The sequence below is a fragment of the Brassica rapa genome, chromosome A01 (assembly GCF_000309985.2).
Source record: "Brassica rapa cultivar Chiifu-401-42 chromosome A01, CAAS_Brap_v3.01, whole genome shotgun sequence".
NCBI classification, from domain to species: Eukaryota; Viridiplantae; Streptophyta; class Magnoliopsida; order Brassicales; family Brassicaceae; genus Brassica; species Brassica rapa.
The window spans coordinates 4,275,183-4,284,019 of NC_024795.2; the positions used below are offsets into that span (position 1 = coordinate 4,275,183).

At 43.0% G+C, this 8,837-nt stretch overlaps 1 pseudogene; it reads right to left on the reverse strand.

Moving 5' to 3' along the window:
* Window positions 1-5,412: 5,412 nt before the first annotated feature.
* LOC103855244 lies at window positions 5,413-8,224 on the reverse strand (annotated as a pseudogene).
* Between the last annotated feature and the right edge of the window lie 613 nt (window positions 8,225-8,837).

Here is an 8,837-nt window from a genome sequence, read left to right on the forward strand (position 1 = left end):
GTGCAAGTTCCAGGAGGCGTATCATGTCTCGAGTCCAGTCCTCAACCAGGCATGGTTTTCCTCACTCGTCCCCTGTCAGACCAATCCAGAGGGAGACAGTGTCAAGCGATGGGGCTTCCAATCAACCCCCTCCTCCGCTGGCGCAGCCCTCTAGAAGATCTCAAGAGGATTTTCACACCCACCATCGTCGTCTTCCTTAGTAGTTTTGAGCTGGAACTGTTGTGGTCTAGGGAACGACATAACAGTCCAAAGGCTCAAGGAACTCAACAAAAAATGTTCCCCTGATATTATCTTCCTATCTGAAACAAAGAACCAAGACGATATGGTACGTACAGAGCTGGAACCCCTGAACTTTGATTCACTCTTCCTCGTCTCACCTGACAATCCGGGATCAGGAGGTTTAGCTCTATTATGGAGGAAGGATATTGATTTACAGGTTCTCACCTCGAACAGTAATTTCGTTGATACTTTGATATCCTTTAAGGGATCCTCTTTCAATGGAACCTTCGTATATGGTGCTCCTGTCTTAGCAGAGAAACAAGCAGTTTGGGATCAACTGATAGATATCGCATCCTCAAGAGACTTCCCCTGGTTTCTTACCGGGGATTTTAATGATATCATTGGCAATGCGGAAAAATCAGGAGGTAGAGAGAGACCTGAAACCTCCTTTAGCGCCTTCCGCTCTTTCCTTTCTGTCTGCGACCTCTTTGATCTGAAGCATACGGGGGATTTTCTATCTTGGCGGGGACAAAGGCACACACACCTGGTCCACTGCAGGCTGGACAGGGCTCTCGCGAATAGTGCCTGGTCTGATAGATATCCGTACGGGAGAGCGCACTATCTAGATTTTGAAGGCTCTGACCATAGACCTATCCTCTCCACTTTTGATTCAACCTTCAAAAAACCTTCTGGTATGTTTAGATATGATCGACGCTTACGCAACAATGAGGAAGTAAAGATTTTGGTGGATAAAGCCTGGAACGCTAGACAAAATATATCCGTTATGGAGAGAATCAGTAACTGCAGGAGAGCAATTGCAAAGTGGAGTAGGGAGACTCACCTCAACAGCCAGAAGAAGATAGTGGGGTTAAAGAATGCCCTCGAAGCAGCTATGGCTAGCAACGCTTCGAACTCTGTGATCATCTCTTTGATTAACCAGGATCTGCTAAAGGCATACAAGTTAGAAGAAGAGTTTTGGAAACAACGGTCCAGACAGTTATGGCTAAACCTAGGGGATAAGAACACTTCCTATTTTCACGCCTCAACGAAAAGCAGAAGAGCTAGGAACAGAATATCAGTTATTGAGGATGACGCGGGATTACCTGTTTATGAAGACACACAGATTGCAGAGGTCATCTCGGGTTATTTTAAACAGATTTTCACCTCCACTAATCCCTCTGCAACCGAGATAGTGAACAAAGCTATCACTCCTTGTATCTCGGCTGCAACAAACGAAGGGCTAACGGCTGTTCCCACACTTTCTGAGATCAAAAATGCAGTTTTTGCCATCCATCCCGATAAGGCCCCAGGCCCGGATGGTTTCTCGGCTAGTTTCTTTCAATCCAACTGGGACTCTTTCGGCCCTGCGATCACCAAGGAAATACAAGAGTTTTTTGTTTCAGGCGATCTACCATGCTCCATAAATGAGACTCATATACGACTCATCCCAAAGATTCAAAGTCCTAAGCTTGTCTCCGACTACAGACCTATAGCGCTTTGTAATGTCTATTACAAAATCATTTCGAAGATCCTTGCTCTACGACTCAAACCAGTACTACAAGACATTGTTTCTGAGAATCAATCCGCCTTTATACCTGGAAGAGCCATCTCGGATAACGTTCTCATTACCCATGAAGTCTTGCACTATCTGAAAATTTCTGGAGCTATAAAGAACTGTTCAATGGCAGTAAAGACAGACATTAGTAAGGCTTATGACAGACTTGAATGGTCTTTCATAAGGGCGGTTTTGGAAAGAATGGGGTTTAGCGATACCTGGATCGGCTGGATTTTGCAATGCGTTTCCACCGTGTCCTACACTTTTCTCCTAAACAATGAAGCTGTGGGGAGAGTCACGCCACAGAGAGGCATTCGGCAGGGAGATCCTCTCTCACCTTACATCTTCATCATCTGTGGGGAAGTCCTCTCCGGGCTCTGCAAGAAAGCGCAAGCAGTGGGATCTCTACCAGGTATCCGAGTTTCCAGAAACAGCCCAAAGATAAATCACCTCCTTTTCGCTGATGACACGATGATATTCACTAAATCTGACCCCCACAGCTGTTCCGCCCTGTTAGAGATTTTGCATAGCTACGAGCGAGTCTCAGGCTAGATGATAAATGCACAAAAGTCATCAATAACCTTCTCATCAAAAACGTCACCAGAAGTCAGAGCGAGAGTCAAACTGCTTCTTGGTATAGAAAAAGAAGGAGGTGTAGGAAAGTACCTGGGCCTGCCAGAGCACTTTGGCAGAAGGAAGAAAGATCTCTTCTCTTCCATAGTCGACAGAATGAAGCAGAAGTCTCTGAGCTGGACTACCCAGTTCTTGTCAACAGCGGGTAAGGCCACCATGTTACAGTCTGTTCTATCTCCCATCCCGAACTTTGCAATGACATGTTTCCAATTACCAGTGAGCCTATGTAAGCGCATACAGTCAGTGCTCACTAGGTTTTGGTGGGACTCAAAGGAGGGAGAAAGAAAGATTTGCTGGATATCCTGGGACAAACTAACGCAACCTAAGAGCATCGGCGGCTTGGGCTTTAGAGACATCCAAACTTTCAATCACGCCCTCTTGGCAAAGATCTCGTGGAGAATTATAACCAAGCCAGATTGCCTTTTAGCTCGAGTTCTGCTGGGGAAGTACTGCCACAAAGTCTCTTTCCTCAAGACTAATCCCTCTTCCTCCATATCGCATGGATGGAGAGGCATCCTTCTGGGCAGAGATCTTCTGATCAAGCATTTAGGCAAAGCAGTGGGGAATGGAGACTCTATTAACGTCTGGTCAGACAACTGGATCGAGCCAGCGAGCAACATAAAACCATTTGGCCCTGTACTCGCCCAAGATATGGATCTAATAGTCTCAGACCTCCTGTCTCGAGAGACACGGGAATGGAATAAGGCTAAGATCGACTGCTTGCTCCCAGAACTATCGTCACAGATCCTCTCTATCCGACCAAGTATCCTTGGAATCCAAGACACTTATGTCTGGCCTCTACAAAAATCAGGCCAGTACACAGCAAAGTCGGGTTACTTCTCAATGCATACACAGGGTGACACTTCGATCAGCTCCCCTGGAATGCGACCTGATACATGGAACTGGAAGAAGAACATCTGGTCCCCTCCCCTGCTACCGAAGCTAAAGTTTTTCCTATGGAAGGTAGCTCTCAATGCACTCCCAACTGGTGACAATCTGCAAAAAAGGGGACTTCTTATCAATACCAACTGTGCTCGCTGTGGAGAGACTGAATCTATCGATCATATTCTTGTTCACTGTACCTTTGCAAAGGAGGTATGGGAGGTGGGACCGTGGCTCCATCAGCCCAACCCACTGCACTTTGTCAACTTCAAAGAACTTCTACAAGCGTCCCACACTTGGATAAACCTCCCACCGTATGGGATCTTGGGAAACTTCATCCCTTGGCTCTGTTGGACCCTTTGGATCTCAAGAAACCAACTTCTTTTCGAGAATAGAACTTGTACGCCGCAAGCGGTGGTGACAAAAGCCATTAGTCTGTGTAGAGAGTGGGAGAGTGCACAAACTCCAGAGAGATCAGCTCCGCATACGCACAGCTTGCCTCTCCAATCATCGGTGATCGATTCCTCAACTGTCATCTGCAACACAGACGCGGCGTGGCGATCAGATCAGAAAGCGGCGGGTCTAGGTTGGATTTTCAGTGATCAGGACTCGGTGGAACTAAATCGAGCATCACGTCTTCATCATCATGTCTCCTCCGCCTGCATGGCTGAAGCGCTAGCCATCAGAGAAGCACTCCTGCACGCCTCCTCCCTTAACATCAATCAAATCTGCCTCAGAACAGATTCCCAAGTGCTCGTACGAGCAATCTCCTCGAGAAGTAGAACGATGGATCTTCACGGAGTCCTTTCCGATATCGACTCCCTGGCGTTCTCTCCGTCCTCATCTTTCTCGAATTGTTTCTTTCAGTTTATCCCTAGAGCCCAAAACGGCCCAGCGGACTCTTTAGCTAAGTCTTGTCTCTTTTCTTTGGGCCTGAGGCCATGAACACCTCTCAAGTTTATTTTTAATGAAAGTTTCAAGTTGACCAAAAAAAAAAAAGACAAAATAAACTTTTTCTTGTAGCTGTTTCTCTTCTGGTTTAGCCATAAAGCTCCAAGAAACCACCCAGAGCGCACCCAAAAAAACACCCTGCGGAAAACCTCAGAGAAAAAAAATGATTATCTTTTTGGAAGATAGTGTGTTTTGGGTCAGATTATTTGGATTTATTTTTCCTTTTTTTTTTTGGACAACGAAATCTATTTTTCCTTCTCCTGCGTTCTTTCGGTTCTTTCTCTGTTTATCTGAATGTTCACTTCGAATTTTGTGTCTTACACAAATAATCAGCTCTCTATCTCCTCTTCCCCGAAAGTGAGTGTGTTTGTGTGCGTGCTACAAAGTTTACTATATCTACATGACGTCATCACTTTCCAAGTGGGGACTTTTGTCTCTCTCTTTTGATGGGTCCACATTGGTACATAAATAATAGTATTTTACATATAAGAACAAGCAAGCTAGTGTTATTTTCATAAAACCATTTCAGATACCACAACATACCAAAAAAAGAAGAATCTGGAGGATGACCGATAGAAAATCTAGCGGTATATTCTCTCAAAACTGAGTTTCTTTTATCAATCGTAGTAAATATCTTACAATAACCAAAATAATCGAGTGGTGGTAGTCTAGTGATAATTTCATGGAACATGTGTACAGTTCTAAGTTTGATTTTTCATAGAGATTAAATTTTACTCTTTGGTCAGTCTGCACTTGAATTTTTGTCCAAGTAGTTTACATTGTGGATCACATATAATCGGTAGACCTCCGCATTAACCAGAAAGTATTTTAAATTCGGGTTAGAGAGTATGGTATGCTTTCGGAGTAGTTCACTCTCTAACACTAAGTGCGTTCTTTCCAGAGCCGACCGGATCAGCCGATAGAATTTATTCAAAAAAATCTTACAGATACTAGTTTTTCGTTAACCATTTATCATTTATGGGATAACCCTTTTTCGAAATATCAAAAGGTTCCCATCGAATTCGGATTATCCGTATTAAATAGATCGAACAAAGAAATGAAATTGAGAAAGTATGTACATAAATTTCGTATTCTATTTTCATTTAGATTTACATTTATAAAAAAAAAAGAGGTGTGGGTGGATTCCTTTATATTTAAATATTTCACTTGTATATTTATACATTACATTAACCATAATGGCTGGATCAGACAGTATGGTACGCTTTCGAGATAGTCCACTTTGTAGCACTATAAATGTATTTTTTTCCGAGATCGACCGGATCAACCGATAGGATTTATAAAAAAAAAAAAAAAATCTTACAAATACTAGTTTTTCCAAATATCCAAAGAAATTAGCTCCTATATTCAACTTGTGAGTTTCAGATCCTATCGAGCTTCCAAGAATAATGACAAGCAATGATCGTAGTCGCAGCATCCAAACATAAGTTCCAGACCAAAAGTACTCTTGATTATTGTTTTCGTTACAACGTTGTTAGTTGCAGGAGAGAAATGTTCATTGTCTTTATAGAAAAAACAAGACCGTTTTGGTGAACACATATATCTCTTCTCTTATTACTCACCTTATCTGTCTATATTAGCCTCAAGATTCCATGTACTGACATTTACAGAAACAGAAAAAGAGGGCCTACTTTAACCTTGACTAAAATTTACATGCTATGTCTCTGGTTATATTTTCAACATTGTGGATTTGCTTGGAGAACCGACCCTTTATTAACCTGCAACAACACGATGGAGATGTATCTGTCAAATCATGAGCATTAACTCATCTCGCTAGAAATGCCTCAGGACATTCCCTGATTCTTATCTTCAGGTTCCTTACTACTACTTGCCTGGCTGAAACTCAGCTGTGATGATGATTGATTCTATAGAAACATTTTTAAACACTATCTTGTGAGCTATCGGCCATATGTAGGAACAGATGAAAAAAGACAATGGATAATGGGAAAGAACTACCTGCAACTGAGGAGGAGGAGGAGGTTGTTGCAGATGTTGGAGACCAACAAACTGGCTATAAGGATTCACGTAACCCGGAAACTGAGGCTGGTTCGAGTCAGGCTGCGGAGTTGGTAAATGGACTCTGGATGGGTCAAAGGCTTGGACGTTTGGAAAAGGATATCGCGGTGGTGGATACGGTGGACCTAGACCTTCCATATGAGCCGGCCTAGGTAAAGCCATGCCAGGGAAAGGTACAAATGGAGGCCGGTTCACACCCATCATTCCCATTGCCGAGGAGGGCATGAAACGTTGCATATTTGGTGTATACATCATCGGCATCATACCACCGCTTCCCATGGACATCATCTGCATTTTCGATTCAGGTAAAAATTGACTCGGTCATGAGTCATGACCCTTCTTCATAACGCTGTAAACGTGGGAAGCATATGCATGACATGCAAGAAACAGGGCATAATAAAAGCGATCAGCTATCAAGTCCATTTATCTAAACCAAGTACCATAGTTTCCAAGTAGAGACTTATTGCATATCCTCCTCTTCCATGAAACTTTTTTTATAAAACCTTCCACGAATATGAATCTTCTGCAGACGTATAGGGAACCAAAATCCATGGTGGCTGGAAACGCTTGTTGATTAACAAAAAAAAAACTCTAAAACCCTAAACCTTTTATTTTTTCTGCATGAGATCTATTACCAAGAAAAAGAAATACAACTTTGTTTTTTTTTAGGACATGCCTGTATTTGCAGCTGTAGCGACTTAACGTACTCGATAGCATCTTCCAGCATTGAAGCTTTATCAGTCTGTTCAAAGACGAAGCCGAACACGAGATCTCAAACAGAATCATCAACCTTACCTTGAGTAAGTATAAAACTAACCTTGTTGCAGCGAGGAATGAGTTCTTGGAGAGCTTTCATCTTCTCGTTGATCTTTTCTCTCCTTCTCTGTTACAAAAAAAAGAAAAAGAATGTTAGATGAAACAGAAGAGCCATCACATCACATTGTTGGCTTGAAACTGAAGAAAGGATAATGTGAAAGAACCCTTTGGGAGATGTTATGCATTTCCGCAGCCCGTGACCTCTTCCTAGAGGTTGAACCACGAGCTTCTTCACCAGTTTCCTGTAACGCCACGTAAACCATAAAACAGTTTGACTGACTCTGCACGCGGTCAAAGTGACTAACATGCACCTACTCACCTCGGTATCATCAGCGGGTTCTTCTCTCTCCTTTCGCTTCCTCTCATCATCACCAGCTTCCGTCTCTATCCCAAGCAGCTCCGTTTCGGTCTTTGAGACCACCGACGAAGATGGTCCGGCGACCTCGCAAACCGTTTCAACCCCCCTCTGACAAAGACTCGGAACTGCAAAAGCCTGCAAGACTCCGCTAGTGGCCGTCGCCACCGAAGACGACGGAGTCGCGCTTGATCCCACCTGCGTCGAATCTTTAACCACCGGAACCCACGGTGCAGCTGCTGCTTCAACTCTACCGCGTGTATTATGTATATTCTCTCTTAGCCTCCAGAAGTTGAAGACGCTCTCCGCCCTTCTCGCGGCGATAGCCTGACCCATCGGTCTCTCCGTCGCCGTCGGTGTGTAAACCGTATTAGCTGCTGGTGGCTGTGGTGGTGTGAGAGAGACGGAGGCCTGCGGCTGAGTAGATGAGACGGCTGAGACGACGCCGGAGTAGAAAAGATGGGAGTGGAACTGGTCTTCTTCGCGGAGAGGATGATGGAGAAGCCAAGACGCCATTTCGTCTTCGCCTATGAATAGATTCTGATCATCAGACGGTTGCTGTTGGTGACTATGGAGAGGCGGAGGCGGTGGAAGCGGAGCACTTTCTTCTCCGCCGCCGCCGCCACTTCCGCTGCCTCGGAGAATGGGAGGAGGAACAGGTGGTCTCTGTGTCTGGCTGCTTTCAACAACTTGGCCGCTCTTCCATAAGAGCTCCACTATATCATCTTCACCCCTGACAAAGAAAACCAAACCCTAACTTCAGATTCCTGTCATTACATTGCATGAAAAGGAAAAAAAAGAACCGTGTGAGTAAGAAGAGATAAAGAGACAATCAGAACGGAACTTACATGATGGATTAATGTTCTGGAGGAGATTGAGATTCAAGGAGGAGAAAGAAGAAGTAGAAGTAGAAGAAGGTGAGGAAGAATCATCGTCGGTTCCAAAGTCGGGAACAGAGCTGATTCATATCTTAAGACATAAAGATACAAAACCCTGTGGGAGTAGCCCAAAAACTCAGTGGAAACTTGTGAAATTCTGTGTATCTACACCTTTTATCATTAACAATATATTTTTTAAGATAACAATAAAAATGTTTTTATCACAAATATAACACGGGGATATCAAAATAATCTACATAGAATGGACTGAAGATGTAAAAGACATTTATACTGATCAGATTTATTAATCAAAATTCATAGTTTAAATTTAGGGATGTGGTTTGAGGTGGAATTTAAAATTTTTTTAAAATAATAAATAATATTTAAAATTTAAAAATAGTTTCAAAATAAAAAGTTTGATTTCAAAATAAAAATTTCAAAAAAAAACATTTAAAAATTCAAAAAAGTTTCGAATAAATTCAAAAAAGTTTCAAAAAGAATCTTTTAGTTATTT